We start from the raw sequence: 20,792 nt of genomic DNA, 5'->3' as shown, positions 1-20,792 counted from the left end.
CACCTATGAGTGAGAACATGCGGTGTTTAGTTTTCTCTTCTTGTGATAGTTTGCTAAGAATGATGGTTTCCAGCTGCATCCATGTCCCTACAAAGGACGCAAACTCATCCTTTTTTATGGCTGCATAGTATTCCATGGTGTATATGTGCCACATTTTCTTAATCCAGTCTGTCACAGATGGACATTTGGGTTGATTCCAAGTCTTTGCTATTGTGAATAGTGCCGCAATAAACATATGTGTGCATGTGTCTTTGTAGTAGAATAATTTATAATCCTTCGGGTATATACCCAGTAGTGGGATGGCTGGGTCATATGGTACATCTAGTTCTAGATCCTTGAGGAATTGCCATACTGTTTTCCATAATGGTTGAACTAGTTTACAATCCCACCAACAGTATAAAAGTGTTCCTATTTCTCCACATCCTCTCCAACACCTGTTGTTTCCTGACTTCTTAATGATTGCCATTCTAACTGGTGTGAGATGGTATCTCATTGTGGTTTTGATTTGCATTTCTCTGATGGCGAGTGATGATGAGCATTTTTTCATGTGTCTGTTGGCTGTATGAATGTCTTCTTTTGAGAAATGTCTGTTCATATTCTTTGCCCACTTTTTGATGGGGTTGTTTGTTTTTTCTTGTATATTTGTTTGAGTTCTTTGTAGATTCTGGATATTAGCCCTTTGTCAGATGAGTAGATTGCAAAAATGTTCTCCCATTCTGTAGGTTGCCTGTTCACTCTGATGGTAGTTTCTTTTGCTGTGCAGAAGCTCTTTAGTTTAATTAGATCCCATTTGTCAATTTTGGCTTTTGCTGCCATTGCTTTTGGTGTTTTAGACATGAAGTCCTTGCCCATGCCTATGTCCTGAATGGTACTACCTAGATTTTCTTCTAGGGTTTTTATGGTATTAGGTCTAACATTTAAGTCTCTAATCCATCTTGAATTAATCTTCATATAAGGAGTAAGGAAAGGATCCATTTTCAGCTTTCTACTTATGGCTAGCCAATTTTCCCAGCACCATTTATTAAATAGGGCATCCTTTCCCATTTCTTGTTTCTCTCAGGTTTGTCAAAGATCAGATGGCTGTAGATGTGTGGTATTATTTCTGGGGACTCTGTTCTCTTCCATTGGTCTATAGCTCTGTTTTGGTACCAGTACCATGCTGTTTTGGTTACTGTAGCCTTGTAGTATAGTTTGAAGTCAGGTAGCGTGACGTCTCCAGCTTTGTCCTTTTGACTTAGGATTGTCTTGGCAATGCGGGCTCTTTTTTGGTTCCATATGAACTTTAAAGCAGTTTTTTCCAATTCTGTGAAGAAACTCATTGGTAGCTTGATGGGGATGGCATTGAATCTGTAAATAACCTTGGGCAGTACGGCCATTTTCACGATATTGATTCTTCCTATCCATGAGCATGGTATGTTCTTCCATTTGTTTGTGTCCTCTTTGATTTCACTGAGCAGTGGTTTGTAGTTCTCCTTGAAGAGGCCCTTTACATCCCTTGTAAGTTGGATTCCTTGGTATTTTATTCTCTTTGAAGCAATTGTGAATGGAAGTTCATTCCTGACTTGGCTCTCTGTTTGTCTGTTACTGGTGTATAAGAATGCTTGTGATTTTTGCACATTAATTTTGTATCCTGAGACTTTGCTGAAGTTGCTTATCAGCTTAAGGAGATTTTGGGCTGAGACGATGGGGTTTTCTAAATATACAATCATGTCATCTGCAAACAGGGACAATTTGACTTCTTCTTTTCCTAACTGAATACCCTTGATTTCTTTCTCTTGCCTGATTGCCCTAGCCAGAACTTCCAACACTATGTTGAATAGGAGTGGTGAGAGAGGGCATCCCTGTCTTGTACCAGTTTTCAAAGGGAATATTTCCAGTTTTTGCCCATTCAGTATGATATTAGCTGTGGGTTTGTCATAAATAGCTCTTATTATTTTGAGGTACGTTCCATCAATACCGAATTTATTGAGCGTTTTTAGCATGAAGGGCTGTTGAATTGTGTCAAAAGCCTTTTCTGCATCTATTGAGATAATCATGTGGTTCTTGACTTTGGTTCTGTTTATATGCTGGATTACCTTTATTGATTTGCGAATGTTGAACCAGCCTTGCATCCCAGGGATGAAGCCCACTTGATCATGGTGGATAAGCTTTTTGATGTGCTGCTGGATCCGGTTTGCCAGTATTTTATTGAGGATTTTTGCATCAATGTTCATCAGGGATATTGGTCTAAAATTCTCTTTTTTTGTTGTGTCTCTGCCAGGCTTTGGTATCAGGATGATGTTGGCCTCATAAAATGAGTTCGGGAGGATTCCCTGTTTTTCTGTTGATTGGAATAGTTTCAGAAGGAATGGTACCAGCTCCTCCTTGTACCTCTGGTAGAATTCAGCTGTGAATCCATCTGGTCCTGGACTTTTTTTGGTGGGTAGGCTATTAATTGTTGCCTCAATTTCAGAGCCTGCTATTGGTCTATTCAGGGATTCAACTTCTTCCTGGTTTAGTCTTGGGAGAGTGTAAGTGTCCAGGAAATTATCCATTTCTTTTAGATTTTCTAGTTGATTTGCGTAGAGGTGTTTATAGTATTCTCTGATGGTAGTTTGTATTTCTGTGGTGTCGGTGGTGATATCCCCTTTATCATTTTTTATTGCATCTATTTGATTCCTCTCTCTTTTCTTCTTTATTAGTCTTGCTAGCGGTCTGTCAATTTTGTTGATCTTTTCAAAAAACCAACTCCTGGATTCATTGATTTTTTTGGAGGGTTTTTTGTGTCTCTATCTCCTTCAGTTCTGCTCTGATCTTAGTTATTTCTTGCCTTCTGCTAGCTTTTGAATGTGTTTGCTCTTGCCACTCTAGTTCTTTTAATTGTGATGTTAGAGTTTCAATTTTAGATCTTTCCTGCTTTCTCTTGTGGGCATTTAGTGCTATAAATTTCCCTCTACACACTGCTTTAAATGTGTCCCAGAGATTCTGGTATGTTGTATCTTTGTTCTCATTGGTTTCAAAGAACTGATTTATTTCTGCCTTAATTCAGTTATTTACCCAGTAGTCACTCAGGAGCAGGTTGTTCAGTTTCCATGTAGTTGTGCGGTTTTGAGTGAGTTTCTTAATCCTGAGTTCTAATTAGATTGCACTGTGGTCTGAGAGACTGTTTATGATTTCCGTTCTTTTGCATTTGCTGAGGAGTGTTTTACTTCCAATTATGTGGTCGATTTTAGAATAAGTGCTATGTGGTGCTGAGAAGAATGTATATTCTGTTGATTTGGGGTGGAGAGTTCTATAGATGTCTATTAGGTCCGCTTGGTGCAGAGATGAGTTCAATTCCTGGATATCCTTGTTAACTTTCTGTCTGGTTGATCTCTCTAATGTTGACAGTGGAGTGTTGAAGTCTCCCATTATTATTGTATGGGAGTCTAAGTCTCTTTGTAAGTCTCTAAGGACTTGCTTTATGAATCTGGGTGCTTCTGTATTGGGTGCATACATATTTAGGATAGTTAGCTCTTCCTGTTGAATTGATCCCTTTACCATTATGTAATGGCCTTCTTTGTCTCTTTTGATCTTTGATGGTTTAAAGTCTGTTTTATCAGAGACTAGGATTGCAACCCCTGCTTTTTTTTTGTTCTCCATTTGCTTGGTAGATCTTCCTCCATCCCTTTATTTTGAGCCTATGTATGTCTCTGCATGTGAGATGGGTCTCCTGAATACAGCAGACTGGTGGGTCTTGACTCTTTATCCAATTTGCCAGTCTGTGTCTTTTAATTGGAGCATTTAGTCCATTTACATTTAAGGTTAATATTGCTATGTGTGAACTTGATCCTGCCATTATGATATTAACTGGTTATTTTGCTCGTTAGTTGATGCAGTTTCTTCCTAGCCTTGATGGTCTTTACATTTTGGCATGTTTTTGCAATGGCTGGTACCGGTTGTTCCTTTCCATGTTTAGGGCTTCCTTCAGGGTCTCTTGTAAGGCAGGTCTGGTGGTGACAAAATCTCTAAGCATTTGCTTATCTGTAAAGGATTTTATTTCTCCTTTACTTATGAAACTTAGTTTGGCTGGATATGAAATTCTGGGTTTAAAATTCTTTTCTTTAAGAACGTTGAATATTGGCTGCCACTCTCTTCTGGCTTGTAGAGTTTCTGCCGAGAGATCTGCTGTTAGTCTGATGGGCTTCCCTTTGTGGGTAACCCGACCTTTCTCTCTGGCTGCCCTTAAGACTTTTTCCTTCTTTTCAACTTTGGTGAATCTGGCAATTATGTGTCTTGGAGTTGCTCTTCTGGAGGAGTATCTTTGTGGCGTTCTCTGTATTTCCTGAATTTGAATGTTGGCCTGCCCTACTAGGTTGGGGAAGTTCTCCTGGATGATATCCTGAAGAGTGTTTTCCAACTTGGTTCCATTTTCCCCCTCACTTTCAGGCACCCCAATCAGACGTAGATTTGGTCTTTTTACATAATCCCATACTTCTTGCAGGCTTTGTTCATTTCTTTTTCTTCTTTTTTCTTTTGGTTTCTCTTCTCACTTCATTTCATTCATTTGATCCCCAATTGCTGATACTCTTTCTTCCAGTTGATCAAGTTGGTTACTGAAGCTTGTGCATTTGTCACGTATTTCTCGTGTCATGGTTTTCATCTCTGTCATTTCGTTTATGGCCTTCTCTGCATTAATTAGTCTAGCTGTCAATTCTTCCACTCTTTTTTCAAGATTTTTAGTTTCTTTGCGCTGGGTACATAATTCCTCCTTTAGCTCTGAGAAGTTGGATGGACTGAAGCCTTCTTCTCTCATCTTGTCAAAGTCATTCTCTGACCAGCTTCGATCCGTTGCTGGCGATAGGCTGCGCTCCTTTGCAGGGGGAGATGCGCTCTTATTTTTTGAATTTCCAGCTTTTCTGCCCTGCTTTTTCCCCATCTTTGTGGTTTTATCTGTCTCTGGTCTTTGATGATGGTGACATACTGATGGGGTTTTGGTATAGGTGTCCTTCCTGTTTGATAGTTTTCCTTCTGACAGTCTGGACCCTCAGCTGTAGGTCAGTTGGAGATTGCTTGAGGTCCACTCCAGACCCTGTTTGCCTGGGTATCAGCAGCAGAGGTTGCAGAAGATCGAATATTGCTGAACAGCGAGTGTACCTGTCTGATTCTTACTTCGGAAGCTTCCTCTCAGGGGTGTACTCCACCCTGTGAGTTGTGGGGTGTCAGACTGCCCCTAGTGGGGAGTGTCTCCCAGTGAGGCTACTCAGGGGTCAGTGACCCACTTGAGCAGGCAGTCTGTCCGTTCTCAGATCTCAACCTCCGTGTTGGGAGATCCACTGCTCTCTTCAAAGCTGTCAGACAGAGTCGTTTGCGTCTGCTCAGGCCTCTGTTGCTTCCCCTGTTGTTTTTTTAGCTGAGCCCTGTCCCCAGAGGTGGAGTCTATAGAGACAGGCAGGTTTCCTTGAGCTGCTGTGAGCTCCACCCAGTTCGAGCTTCCCAGCGGCTTTGTTTAACTACTTAAGCCTCAGCAATGGTGGGCGCCCCTCCCCCAGCCTCGCTGCTGCCTCGCGGTTAGATCGCGGCAGACTGCTGTGTTAACAATGAGGGAGGCTCCGTGGGCGTGGGACCCTCCTGGCCAGGTGAGGGATATATTCTTCTGGTGTGCCCGTTTGCTTAGAGCGCAGTATTGGGGTGGGAGTTATCCAATTTTCCAGGTGTTGTGTGTCTCAGTTCCCCTGGCTAGGAAAAGGGATACCCTTCTCCCTTGCACTTCTCAGGTGAGGCGATGCCTCGCCCTGCTTCAGCTCTCGCTGGTCAGGCTGCAGCAACTGACCAGCACCGATTGTCCGGCACTCCCTAGTGAGATGACCCCAGTACCTCAGTTGAAGATGCAGAAATCACCGGTCTTCTGTGTCGCTCGCGCTGGGAGTTGGAGACTGGAGCTGTTCCTATTCGGCCATCTTGCTCCGCCCTCGGCTGTATATCTCTTAAGTCTAGTAGTATTCATTTTATAAATCTGGGTGCTCTGATGTTGGGTATGTGCATATTTAGGATAGTTAAATTTTCTTGTTGAAGAAAATCACTGATCATTATATGATGCTTTATCTTTTTTTTTAAACTGTTATTGATTTAAAGTCTGTTTTATCTGATGCAAGAATAGCAACTGCTGCTTTTTTTGTTTTCCATGATGAGGAGATGGAGAGGCACTCCATCTCTTTAAGCCTATGGGTGTCATTACATGTGAGATGGGTCTCTTGAAGGCAGAAAAAGCTTGGATCTTGTTTTCTTATTCAATTTGCCACTCTGTCTTTGAATTAGAGCACTTAGGTGATTTATGTTCAAGGTTAATATTGATATGTTTGGTTTTGTTTCACTCATAGCGTTGTTAGCTAGTTGTTTTATAGTCTCAATTGTGTAATTGCTTTATAGGGCCTGTGAGCTGGTGGCAAGTATCATTCTTTCATTTCTATGTTTAGAACTCCTTTGAGCATTTCTTGTAGGTCTGGTCTGGTGGTGGTGAATTCCATTGGTGCTTGCTTGTCTGGGAAATATTTTATTTCTCCTTTGTTTATGAAACATAGTTTGGTGGTATATAAAATTCTTGGCTTTTTTTTTTTTTTAGAAGGCTAAAAATAGGCCCCTAAACTTTTCTGGCTTGTAAGGTTTCTGCTGAGAAATCTGCTGTTAATCTGATGTCATTTTCTTTATAAGCAATATGGTCCTTTTCTCTAGATTCCTTTAAGATTTTTTCTTTTGGATTGACCTTATGTAACCTGATGACTATATTCCTTGGGGATGGTCATATCTTATCTTACAGGTGTATTCTGAATTTTTTGTATCTGGATGTCAACCTCTCTAACAAGATTAAGGATTTTTTTTCCCTGAATTATTATCTCAAATATGTTGTCTAAGTTGCTAACTTTTTCTTCTCTCTCAGGAATACCCATAAGTCATAGGTTTGGTCACTTTACATAATCCCATATTTCTCAAAGTCTTTGTTAATTTATTTTAAAATCTTTTTTCTTTATTTTTGTCTGCCTGGGTTGTTCAGAAGACTGGTCTTCAACCTCTGAAATTCTTTCTTCTGCTTGGTCTAGTCTATTGTTACAGTTTCCAATTGTATTTTGAAATTCCTTTAGTAAAATTTCAATTCCAGAAGTTCTATTTGTGTTTTTTTAAAAATGTAGCCATCTCGTTTTTCAGATCCTGCATCATTTTTTTTCTAATTTCTTTGCATTGGATTTCAACTTTTTTCTTGGATCTCGTTGAGTTTCCTTGCAATTTGTGTTTTGAATTTTTTATCTGTCACTTCAGACATTTCAATCGAGTTAGCACCGATTGATAGATCCTAGCTAGTGTCATCCTTTGGAGGTGCAAAAACACTGGCTTTTTGCACTGGACTTGAGCTGATTCCTTCTCACCTGAGGGAGCCATCGCTTATGTTTAAATTTGCTATTGTTTGGATGAGGCTTTTTAATTTTTTAATTCTTTTTTCCCTTGAAAGTAGTGTATGTTGTGTATAATTGTCTTTGTTTCTGAGTGCTTTCAGGGAGCTAAGGGTCTGTATGAGTTCCTTGGTTGTAGATAGCTTCTGCACGCTGGCTTTCTCAAATGCTGCTTGTTGTAGTAATGTATTGGACTTAAGAGCCGATATACTATCTCCTGTGGGGCTGAGGGTGCAGAGATCTCAGGGAGCTTATCTCATGAACTAGCAGCAAGCTCTCATAGCAGGTTTTTTACTTGATGATGCAGTTCAGGATGTAGTCCAGTAGATGGCGCTTAAGAGTAAGAGCTGCCGAGTAGGCTGGCATCCAGGGGAAGCTCTCCCAGGATGGGGTGGGTGGGTGGTGGTAAGAAATAATGATGGGTACGCTGTGATCTTGGGAGAAAGGGTGTGCATCAGTTCCTCCTTCTGAGTCGGTGGGGATATGATCTTTTTCCCTATCATGGCCCTTTTGCATGGCTCATTCAGTTTATAAAGGATTTGACTTTTGGTTCCCAGCTGCAGACCATGGATATGCCTCTCTGGTGGCTACCACTATAAAAAAAAAAATGGGCCTTGGGGCAGAACTTCTTCCCCTAGTCCGAGGCAGGCAACTCTACAGTCTGTCCTCTGTAGCTCAAACACTGTTGCCACTCTGTGTAGGGAGAGGGAGTTGGCCTTGCCCTTTGTGAAAACCTGAGTGGCTTGAACTCACTGTCAGTGGGGGTGGAGCCGCTATGAGAGCACAACAAATGCTTTCTCCCAGTGCGCACTCACTAGCTTCCGGTGCGAAGAATGACTGCTGCATTCACAGTAGTGTAGGTGGGAGGTGGGGAGTGTGTGGAGATGACTGATATGGTGTGGATCTGTGTCCCTGCCCACACCTCATGTCGAAGTGTAATCCCCAGTGTTGGAGGTGGGGCCTGGTGGGAGGCCACTGACTCATAGGGGTGGTTTCTCATGAAGGATTTAACACCGTTTCCCTGGCTGCTGTTCTCGTGATGGTGAGTTCTCGTGATATCTGGTTGTTTAAAAGTGTGAAGCACCTCCCCACTCATTCTGTTCCTCCTGCTATGACCATGTGAAGTGCTGGTTCCCTTTTGCCTTCTTCCGTGAGTAAAAGTTTCCTGGGGTCTCCTCAGAAGCCAGCATCATGCTTCCTGTGCAGCCTGTGGAATGATGAGCCAATTAAACCGTTTTTTCTTCATAAATTGCCCAGTCTCAGGTGTTTCTTTATAGAAGTGTGAGGATGGATTAATACAATGACCCACTTTTCATATCTATTCCTGGATGTTGGTGCTGTCTCCTTCAGCAGTTGGTGCCATGCCTATTTTTCCTTTGTCCCGAGAGAGTCTTTGGTGGGCTGTGCTCCTCCTTCCCTTAGGGATAGCCCATGCAGAGGGCTAGATCTCCAGAGGCCCCCAGGTCCCCAGGGACCACCAATCTACTGTGCATGCTAAAGTCATAGTGGGTTGTGGGGTATGTTTGTGGGGAATCTGGTGGTATGGCATCTCAAGGGTGGAGAATCCCTGGGCAGGGCAGTCTCCCACTATGGGTGCACAACAAGTATGACTCCCATTGTCTTAGTTTGGGTCTGAGGGGAGTCTGGGTACACCTATGCAAGCTGATGCACAGTTCTCTGACCTTGGGAAATTGTCAAATTGCTACCAATATTGTTGCCTTGGGCCATGAGGGCAGAGGAGATCCTCTACAGTTTAGTGATCAGCTGATTGTCTGAGGGGTAAGCAGAGGAGTACTTCCCTCTACTCTTTTCATGGTGCTCTCAATTCCTGAGGTATTGGTCTCTGCCAGACTCTTGTTGTTCTACTTTTTTTGCACCCCAGATTCTTCCTGTACGCATCCCAGTGGGTCCTGGCTCTCTTCCCTCAGTTTTCTGTTACGAACTTGTCCATTCACCAGTAACTTTGATCTTCTTTCCGAGGAGACCTAGCATCCAATGTCTCTAGTCGGCCACCTTGGAAAGTCAGTTTCCTTTAGCCATTCTTTAAGGATAGGTCTGCTAGTGACAAATACTGTAAATTTTCTTGTCTGAGAATGTCTTGCTTTTTCCTTCATTTCTGAAGGATAGTTTTTCCAGGTATAGAATCCATGTTTGATGGTTCTTGTTTTTCAGCTCTTGGAAAAATGTTTTGCCACTTTTTTCTCGCCTCCATAGTTTCCTATGAAAAATCCACTGTTACTTGAATTTGTATTCCCTTGTAGGTAACCTATCATTTCTGTCTAGCTGTTTTAAAGATTTTTTTTCTTTTCCTTTAGTTTTCAGAAATTTAATTATGATGTGTCTTGGTATGATTTTTTTGTGTGTTTATTATGTTGAAGTTTGCTCAGTTTGTTAAATATGTACTTTCAATTATTTTGCCAAATTTGGGAATTTTTTAGACATTTTATCTTCGAATACTCTTTTATCCCTATTTTCTTTCTCCACTGTTTTTGGACCTCTGATTGTATGATTGTTGGATCTGTTATTATTATCACACAGGTCCCTGAGGCTCTGCTCTGTTTTTTTTTTTTTTTTTTCTTTCTTTCTATCTTCTTTCTGTTGTTCAGATTGGGTAAATTCTATGGATCTTTCCTCAAGGTTACTAATTTTATCTCCTGCAATTTTCACTCTATTATTGAGCCCACTCAGAGATTTTAAAATTTCTGTTATTGTATTTTTCAGTTCTATGATTTCTGATAAGGCTTGTCTGTGTCCCCACTAAATCTCAACTTGAATTGTATCTCCCAGAATTCCCACATGTTGTGGGAGGGACCCGAGGGGAGGTAATTGAATAATGGGGGCCCGTCTTTCCCACGCTGGTCTCATGATAGTGAGTAAGTCTCATGAGATTTGATGGGTTTATCAGGTGTTTTTGCTTTTTCTTCTTCCTCATTTTCTCTTGCTGTCAGCATGTAAGAAATGCCATAAACTGTAAGTCCAATTAAGCCTCCTTTTCTTCCCAGTCTCCAGTATGTCTTTATCAGCAGCACAAAAATGGACCAATACAATTTCCATTTGGTTCTTATTTATAAATTCTCTTTCTTTGGTGAGATTTTATCTTTTTTTATTTTTTTCTAAGACAAGTTGTAATTGTTGCTGAAGCATTTTTCTGGTGGCTGCTTTGAAATCCTTGTCAGTTCCAAGATCTATTTCATGGTGGTGTTAATGTCAGATGATTATCTTTCCTCATTCAATTTGTAATTTTCCCTGTTCTTGGTGTTATGGGTTTTTTTTTTTTTTTTTTTTTTTTTACTGTGTCTTGAATATTTTGACTATTTGTATTATATGACTCAATTCTATATTCAATTTTAACAGGAGCCAACTTGTTTAATTTCAGTATGAAAATCTTGGCTACTTTTGTGGACTGGGTTCCAGTGACAATTTCATTTTCAGAGCATTATGGTGCTATTTTGGAGAGTTAATCTATTTTCTGCTGCTGGGGCTCCCATGGGTCCCTGCTGGTGGTTTGTGAGAAATAGAGTCAGCCTGAGGGGTAGAGGATTTCCTACAGGCTGACAACCTGGTGTCCCTGGGTGGGGGCAGACAGTCAGCTTGGGTAGGAAGTCTTCCTGGGCTGGGCGCCTGTTGTGGCAGTGCTGTCTGGTCACTTGGGGTCTCCCTGTGGGATAGAAGATTCTGTGACAGGGAAAAAGAGTATTTTCTATGCCAGGTGCTTTTTGTGGCTTTGCATCTTCTGCTTGTTGGGGATAGGAAGTGCTGTTATGGCGGGATTCTCCTTGACTCTGCTGCTCCTCACCCCTGCTATTGGTGTCTCTAGGTGGAGTAGCATCGTTTCAGTCCTGGTGGGAAGGAGAACACTTCTGTCTGTTTACTGATGATGGGGCTCCTTATTGATACCCCTAACCTTTCTGATACTGCTGGAATCACCTTGGTGTTGTCTGTGGGATTCATGTTTGTGTGTGAGAGGAATGCATCTACCTGGGTACCTAATGTTGTTAAGTTGGGGAAGAGGAAACATTAGACCTAGGTCTTTACTTGGGTGGAGACATAAGACGCCCTGCCACTATAGTATTCCTCCAGTCTGGGAGTCACCTTTCCCTTTTCATCTTTTGGAGCTTTCATTTGGTTGCCTCCTGAAATGTTTCCAGGGTTTATAGTTGTACTTAATGGGGACCAGAAATCTCAAATGTCACTCTGTCTAAAAATTGGAAACTATTTTTTATTGTAGTAAAATATACATAATGCCAAATGTATTATTTTAATGTGTATAGTTCAGTGGCATTGAGTACATTAACATCACCACTATCCATTTCCAGAATGTTTTCATCTTCCCCAGCTGAAACTCAATACCCATTAAACACATTCCCCATTTCTCCTCTCCCACAATCCCTAGTAACCACCATTGAATTTTCCTTTTTTTTTTTTTTTTAAATTGAGATGGAGTCTCCCTCTGTCACCCAGGCACAGTGCAGTGGCACGATCTTGGCTCACTGTAACCTCCACCTCCCGAGTTTCAGCAATTCTCCTGCCTCAGCCTCCCGAGTATCTGGGATTACAGTCAGGCGCGACCACGCCCGGCTAATTTTTGTATTTTTAGTAGAGATGGGGTTTCACCATATTGGTCAGGCTGGTCCCAAACTCCTCACCTCAGGTTATCCATCCACCTAGGCCTCCCAAAGTGCTGGGATTACAGGTGTGAGCCACCGGGCCTGGCCCCGCCGTTTTATTTTCTATCTCCATGAATTTGATTATTCTAAGTACCTCATATAATGGAGTCATATGGTATTTTTCCTTTTGTGCCTGCCTTATTTCACTCAGCATAATGTCCTCAAGGTTCATCCATGCTGCAGCATGTGTCAGAATTTTCTTCCTTTTTAAGGTCTATTTTAAAAATGGTATTTTTCCTGAATATAGAATTCGAGGTTGATATTTTTCCTCGAGTACTTTGAAAATGTAGTTGCATTTTCTTCTGACCTTCAGAGACAACTGTATCTGACTAGAACTACAGCCTGCCACCTAATTGTTCCTTAAACAAATTTGACCAATTCACTTGCTTTCCATCCAACCTCTCATCATTGAATCGGGGCAGAGGTGGTGCTTTCAATTATTCTGTCTGGTCAAGATTGAGTCAGTTTACCTCTTCAATGTATCCTCTATGGCAGAGGTTTAGATTGTAGCCTTTTCTCTGCTCTGCTAAACTAGTTACCTCCAGTCCATCTTCCTTTCATCTTTCAAAAAAGTAATAAGCTTTCTTAGTTGTCATTTCCTCTTGTTCTTTGTAGAGGAGCAGATTCTAATCCAAGATGTTTAACCAGAAGCCACTCATTCAATACTGTAGTGCTACCGTATTGATATGGTTTGGCTGTGTCCTCACCCAGATCTCATCTTGAATTGTAGCTTCCCAAATTCTCATGTGTCATGGGAGGGACCCAGTGGGAGATAATTGAATCATGGGGGCAGGTCTTCCCCATGCTGTTCTTGTGATAATGAATAAGTCTCATGAGATCTGATGGGTTTATAAAGGGCAGTTCCCCTACACAAGCTGTCTTGCCTGCCACCATGTATGATGTATCTTTGCTCCTCATTTGCCTTCAACCGTGATTGTGAGGCCTCCCCAACCATGTGGAACTGTGAGTCAATGAAACCTCTTTCATTTGTAAATTACCCAGTCTCAGGTAAGTCTTTATTAACAGTGTGAGAACAGACTAATACACATATCCTTAGCACAAACATCCGATAAGGACAGTGCCTAAACAATAGGATTATAGAACAACTTTATTATGCATGTGGAGACAAAAATTCTAAAAATCAACCCATAAGTTTAATCCAGGGGTGTAAAGAACAACGAGATTAAGTAGAGTTTATTTCAGGAACACAATTCAACAAAATGAGATTTATCAGTGTAATCATCCCAAATTAAAAGTGTGACATTACGTGGTTAAATAGATGCTGTAGGGGCAGCTGATAAAATTTAGCAAGCATCCTTAATAGGCACCCTAAGCAAAATAGGAATAAATGGAAACTGCTTAACTATAATAAAAACTGCATAAGAAAACTGCAGCAGGAGTCAGCAAACTGTTGCTTGTAGGCCAAATCCAGCCCACTGCCTATTTTTACAATGCAGTTTCATTGAAATACAACTACACTCATCCATTTATATATTTTCTGCTGTTTTTAAGAGTTTAGTGGCAGAGTTGAATAATTGTGACAGAGACCATACAGACCACAAATCCTGAAATATTTATGATATGACCTTCTCTAGACAAAGTTTGTTGACCCATGTTCTAAAGAGTTAAATCAGGAAGTTGTTTCCATTAAAAGGTAGGAGCAATTTAGGGATGTACTTCATCCTAAATATTGTTGATTCTGTCTTTCATTTAGCAGGAAAGGTGATCTTCTGAAATCCAAATCTGATTAAGTAACTTTTCTTCTAAAATCTTTCAATGCTTTTCTATCCTACTTGGGGAAAAAAAATCCCAATTCCTTCCTAGGGCCTGCATACAAGGCCATATGAGATCTGTCTTTTGCTGGTCTTTCCAGCCCACTATCTACTATTCTCCTTGTTCACTGTGCTTTAATTCCACTAAAGGTCTTTAAGGTCTTGAAGTCTCCAGTTCCTCCTTATCTTAGGGTCTTTGCATATGCTTTTCCCATTGCCTAGAATTCTGTTTCCTTCTGACTAGTGCCTCAGCTTTTAATAGGTCTCACTTCAGTGTCATTGTATCAGAGAGTTCTGGCCTGACTACTAAAGATCTTTCTCTGTCATTTTCCATCTCTGTATCTTGTTTCTTTTCTTTATAGTATTTATTACAATTTACAATTGTTTTTACTTGTTTGTTGACTGGTTTTTTGTCTTCCCCCTCTAAAATATAAATTCCATAAGAGCAAGAGTTGAGTTAGCCTAGTTCATTGCTATATCATTGCCCTATTTGTTGACTAGATGAAGATATAGTTTAATTAATTTTTCTAAATCATAGCCAGCAAAATATACCTGATATTTTAAACCAGCATGATGGACTCCCCAGACAAAGGTCTGTTTGTTGCCATGCAAAGTCTGTTAGTGGAATTCATTCGTTTCTTCATTCATTGGATAAGCATGTGTTGAACAAATGCGAAGGACCAGGCTTTATGGGTGGAGATGGTGAGGACAGAAATATAAAACATTGTTTCTGATGTCAGAAAGCTCACAGCCTGGTAAGAGACATAATCAGTAAACAACTGGTTGTTATGGAGAATGATAAGCTCTCTTGCAAAATAAAGGAACCTTCATGGATCCCGAAAGAGGAAGAGGTGAGGCTGGTTTCTGGAGAAGATGCTATCTGAGATGGACTTTGAAAGCATGTCTTACTTGCATTAAATGTAGTAATGCCTAATGCAATGTCAGAAGTACTTGAGGCATTAATAAATTTTGGTTGTTGTACTTAAAAATTGGAACTAACCGGGAAATTGAAAAGATAGGGGTGTGAGTGTGGGTGTATTATAAGGAGAAGGAATTGCATGGGAAATGAATAGAGTTGAGATAGAAAGCAGCCCATGTGAGAAAATGCTTTGGATCAGTTTGGCTGGAGTAGAAGGTATATGTTGTGAGAATGGCAAGAGGTAAAACTCACCTGGGAGACAGAGGTTAGGTCATCAAATGTATTATGTGCTGTTCATGAAGGGAGAGACATTAAAGGACAATTGTATGAATATAGCTGAAATTATTTAGAAGCAGCAATTGTAGAAAATATGTTCTGTTTCTGCTGTCAAATGTAAGAATTGTAACAATAGATTTGATGCAATCTTAGACCAGACTTTTTTGAAAAGTGCAGGCTTCTATAATTCTGAGTTTACAATTACTTTTTTTTTTCCTAAGAAAAAATTTACCGTGGTGCATGGCAATCATATGCTCTCTACATATTTAACCACTTTTAGGATACCTTAGATACTGCTTGCTACACTCTTCTCTGCAGGTCCAGGAAGAATGAATTACCCTATAACTTGCTTAGCAAAATCTTCCCTGTGCTTGATTTCCCCCAGGTAGAGGACTGGGGCTTGTAGGGTAAACTTTGCAGGCCTCAAGTGTGTCTTTGCCTCCTTCCTTGGAGCCAGGGACAGTCTGGAAATAAATATCTTTTTATGTTGAGTCAAGTTCAAAACAACATGCCAGGCGCCCAATTTACACCTGTGGGGAAAAGAAGAAACTTCAATGAGAGCTAATTGAATAGCTTTGCCCTTGTAGCAGGCACTTGTGTTTCTGCTAGTGGAAAGAAGGCCCCTGGAGAATCAGGTGACCGAAATTTCCCTGGGAACCCTTGCATTCTGGAGAAATACAGGATTTCTGAGGAAGTTTTTCTGTTTTCTGAACATGTGAAGTGTGTGCAGGATAAACAGTCTGCTACCTCTCTTCCAGCTGCAGCAGTCCTGTCAGAGCAGTTGCTGGGTGTAGGCTACTGGAGTGGGTCCCAAAGTAATACACAGTGTCCTACCCTGAAAGAACCATCATCTGGTAGCTCCACACACATTTGCCTCTGGAGGTCTTGATGACTGTTCCAAGGCTGATGAAGGGAGCCGTGATGGAACTGATCAGACCTGCTGAGGGAATGCAGAAAAAGGGAAGGAACCCCATGGGGTAGGAGCTGGGGTTGGTATAGCCCGGGGAAATCCTGAATACTAGAAGTGATAAAGGTAGTAACAGCAGCAGCAATAACAGTTATCACCATTACCAGATCTTTCTGACTCCTGAGCTTGTGCTCTTGACTGTTTTTATTTCTCTGAGACACTGAGAGTCATCCTTTAAAAGAAGGGGAAGCCAGTATTATCATTCCATAGCCTGAGGCACTCTGATGGGTGCAGTAGTACCAGGGTTGTTCCTACCTATGATGGGGTGAAAGCCTGTGTGATGTCATCAGGTGGGCCAGGAATAGCCCTCATGAGCTAAATGTCAGAGCACCTGAAGGTTCCAGTATGCATCACCCTTGGAGATAGGAGCACTGGCATTTTCTATTAAAATCCAAATGTAATCTGGAAGGCACTGTGCACCATTCCTTTATCATCTTTTCTAAAAATTATAAATCAGATTTGCCAGTCTCTTATTTGGGCAGGAGGCCAGGGACAGTTCAGAACATAGGGTATCGCTCACCTCTAAAAATAGTTCAATACTAAATTGTCATTCTTCTGAATAGCCTCTTCTGTGCCCAAATCTGGACAATTTCATTTTCTTTTCACTGGTTTTATAGTTGAGTGAAAGTAGTTCATGTCCTACTCCATAGAATATTGCACATTTTATAATACAAGAAAATAAGTTTTTATTCTTAAATAAGAGATGCTTTGAGAAGCTTCTAGGGATGGGTTAGTTCAAGCTCAATCTTTCATTTTTACTTAAATTCCACTGATATTCAGTATAGGCTATCTGTGTGTATGTATATCTCCTATCTTATTCATTGCTTTATGGCCAGCATCTAATATATTCTCAAGTAAATGAATTAATAAACTGAGTACTCCTATTGTGAAAGGCCCTAAGGACAATGAGAAAGTCAGTAAATAAAGGCTCTCCATCCTCAAAAATCTTAACCTGTAACAGAGAGACAAGTTCTAAGGCAGGAGAGACTGAGGGCCTGAACATGCTGTGGAGATGCAAAGGGGGAGATGGGGTGAAAGCAAAGAGGGGGAAAGGAAGGGGAAAAAGGCAAACGTTACTCTGTGGTTTTGAGCTTGGATGCCTGGCAGAGCTGTAGTGCCATCAAAAGAGAGGAGGAAGTCAGGAGGAGGAGCAGGTCTGGGGAAAGAGGATAGAAGGAGGACATGATGAGTTCGGATCTAAACAGATGAGGTTTGGATGATGTAGACTTGAGTGCCAGTTAAGATGTGCAGCTGTCCTATAAGCTATGATGAAGATGAGTTAATTGCTGAGTGCTAGAGTAGCTTCAAACTTAGGCTATTTTATTCTCTTTCTTATTCAACAGGGCTTTGTGCTAGGCAATAAAGAGGGATTTTAAAAGGTACAAAAGGCATGATCTTTGCTCTCCCAGAGTTCCTGAGTGAGGCGGTATGTGCTCAACAGTGCCAGGCAAGTAGCAGCCTGTAGAAGGAACAGAAGAAGGAGTGGCTTGGGTGTGACAAGTTGGAACCTGCAGCAGCTGCAGGGGGAGGGCGTTCTGAGAATCCAAAGATCAGCATGCCCCTTCGGACCTTTCGAAGGAAGCTATCAAAAATGAAGACATGACTTCTCAATACCAGGTTTATTTAAAAAGGAATAAAACCAATGTAACAGGTACACCTTTTTACAGTAATTACCTTATTGGTATACAGAGAGGAGGCAAAATCATGAATTGGTTTGTTTTGTCTTTCCATGAGGAAAATGGCTTTTTTTGAGCCCAAATGAAGGGGACTTAATGGCTTAGCCCTAGGATAACCATTACTGCTGTGGGCTGGGAAGCCTTGGAAAATTGCTCTTCTCTTTTCCTGCTACTTTCCATCCCACTTTTTTCAGAGACATATTTTGGGTCCCCTGTCTCCTTGAATCTGCTAGCAGTGTGTAGAGACTCACCCAGTGCCTGACTGCCTGTTACTGCTGCTAAGCCTTGTTCTGACTGGCCATGGTGACAATGGCCTAGGAATCTCAACTTTGAGAGACTCCACAAATGCCATGAGATGGGTGGCCGCTTATGTGGTTATTGTCTAGAGCTGACTCTGTCCCCAGGGATGTGATTTTAAAGCCCTGGTATATGAGGTTGAGAACACCTATAACAATAGCCAATCCTAACAAGGGAGGTTCTCCAGGTTTATAGAGGGGGTCTTCAAAGGATTCAACTTCCTAATAGTGATCTATGTGGCCATACCAGTGGCATGGGGGAAAGTGAGAATTTAGAAAAATTGTTGGAAAGTATTTTCCTCTTGACAAGTAAAGAATTAGAGTATTATGGAATTGTAAGAAATTACAGGGTTAGAAGATTCCCTCTTTCAGTAATACATTTTATACTCTGATTAAAGCACTTACCTGTATCTGATAGTAAGGATGCTGGAATAAGGGCTTTATTGCCTCATTAAAATAGTGCCATCTAGTGGTAAATGTTTTGAATTGTAGCTCGGTGCCCAAAGAACTGTCAAATCCTCAGGGGACTTGGCTTAAAGATTACGCAGCATTTATCATTTTCTTGTTTATTTATTCATCTATTCTTTCATTTAGTTTACTTATCACTTACTACATGCTGAGTATCTTGATGGGTGTTACGTTTGAAGAGACGAGGAAGACACAACGGTGACCTCAAGTTGTTCATAGTCCAGTGGGTGAGACTGCCCGTAGCCCTGTGATTGCGATCCAGAGATAATGGCTATTTGAGAAGTGCAGTGGAAACCCAGGAGATTCAGATGTCACAAGCAGTTTCACTGCCGCTGCTGGAAGGCCCTCCCATGTATATAAGGACATAACTTGCAGGAAGCGTGGAGTCAAGGAAGGGACAAGCTGTTGGATGCTTCCTCAACTTGCTACTTGTGTGGGATTCCCCACCATGCCAGCCCTCTCTTTTGGGTTCTCCTTGTGTCTCTGGCCCTACTCCTAAATCAAGGAACTGAATGAACTTGTGGTTTGCTACCCAGTGGAGCTCTCTTTCTCTTTCATGGGCTTGATTCTTGGTCATTCTAGGACATAAATTGTTGGACACAGGGTGGTATGTTTAAAGCCCTGGACACTTTACAGGAACCTATCAACACATTTTTACTTGCCTTCTCTGCATTCTGCTCATTTATATTTCCCTTTTCTTCTGCCATGAGAGGTTTGCATAAGTCTTTCTCTTCTTCACATAACTCTATCTCTGTGCAGTACAATCTATACTGTTCTTTTCTGGAGAAATGTACTCATTGTGAGATCTTGTTCAGGCACCTAATCTTTCTAGTTCCAAGAGTTGTTTCCTCTTAAAAACCAGACCGATAATATTGACCTACCTAGGTGCTGAGCATGCAGAGGCCTGAGATGATGAACTCTGAAGATGTGGGAAAGAATTCACAGTGCATGAGGCATTTGGACTGGGATGTGAAGAACGGTTTGGAGATTATCAGTTGGAGGAGGTTTATGTTACTAAAGGGCATCCTACCTAGGTAGGTCAATATTACTGGCCTGGTTTTTACGAGGAAACAACTCTTGGAGCTAGAAAGATTAGGTGCCTGAACAGAGTCACACAGTGAGTTCATTTCTCCAGAAAAGAACAATATAGATTGTATTGCACAGAGACAGAGTTATTGGTAAAATGTTTTAATTCTTATTTAATATTTTATGAAATATAAACATGAGCAAAACACTTGTTATGCTTTTTCTTCACTTGTCTTAAGTTTTACTTTGTAAAAATTAGCCGTCATACGGTTTTTTTTTTTTTTTTTTTTTTTTGTGGTAGAGTTTAACCCTTAAAAAGTTTCACTTCATTTACTTTTTAACACTATACTCCTTGAATAAGTCTTTTTTGCTTTCCTTGTAATTGGTTCTTCTTAGTTTCCTTAGCTTTCTCCTTCTTCCTTGCTCTCTGTTTTCTCTATGAAGAGTGTTTTCCATCTCTTTCCTTCTCTTGGTGTCCAAGCCATCCTTTACTGTCATAACTCTCACCTTACTTTGTTTTTTTCTTCTTGCCTATCCAAACTCTTTCTGTCTGTTAGTTCTATGATCTTATCTGGTTCTTCTCATTCAATTCTTCCCTCTCATTCTCTTTTCCACTTCTCCATGTGTCTCTCATTGGGTGTGTGTGTGTGTGTGTGTGTGTGTGTGTGTGTGTTTTAATATCTTGATCTTTTAGGTTGTGCTTCTCAGAAGTTTGTAGTACCGATTCCATGTTTAGTTTGTCCCAGTCACCACTATGGGCATAACATTCTGTTGGTGTGGGAGAGGTAAAAAATCTGTCAGGAAGGAATAATATATTCATTTATTCATTTGTCAGACATGTGTTGTGTGCCTGCTAGGTACCAGGCATTATACTAAGAGCCAGGTAGGGATAGATACAAAGAAGAATGAGATGGTGTCCACTTGCAAGGAGCTCATATTCTAATCAGAAACAAATAGGTCAAAAATTCTTATGAAGCTCTGACTTGGGCTGCAATACAGATAGGTAGAAAGTATTGAGCATGCAGAGGCCTGAAATGATTAACTGTGAAACGGTGGGAAAGAATTCACAGTGCATAAGGCTTTTGAACTGGAATGTGAAGAATAGTTTGGAGATTATCATTTGGAGGTTGTTTGGGTCACTAAAGGGCATTCTAGGCAGAGGCAATTTACAAAAGACTGAAGCCTTTAATAAATGTGGTGGGCCCAGGGAAATGCATATGGGAGATACAGGGTATGTACTGGAAAAAGATGAGACTGAAGAGGTGGGAAAGAGACAGTTTCATGGAAAGTCTTATAGTCTGTGTAATGGGGTTAGGGATTCC

This window comes from Rhinopithecus roxellana, chromosome 12, assembly GCF_007565055.1.
Source record: "Rhinopithecus roxellana isolate Shanxi Qingling chromosome 12, ASM756505v1, whole genome shotgun sequence".
Taxonomy (NCBI): domain Eukaryota; kingdom Metazoa; phylum Chordata; class Mammalia; order Primates; family Cercopithecidae; genus Rhinopithecus; species Rhinopithecus roxellana.
The sequence above is the reverse complement of the archived record's forward strand: the minus strand, read 5'-3'. Positions refer to the sequence as shown.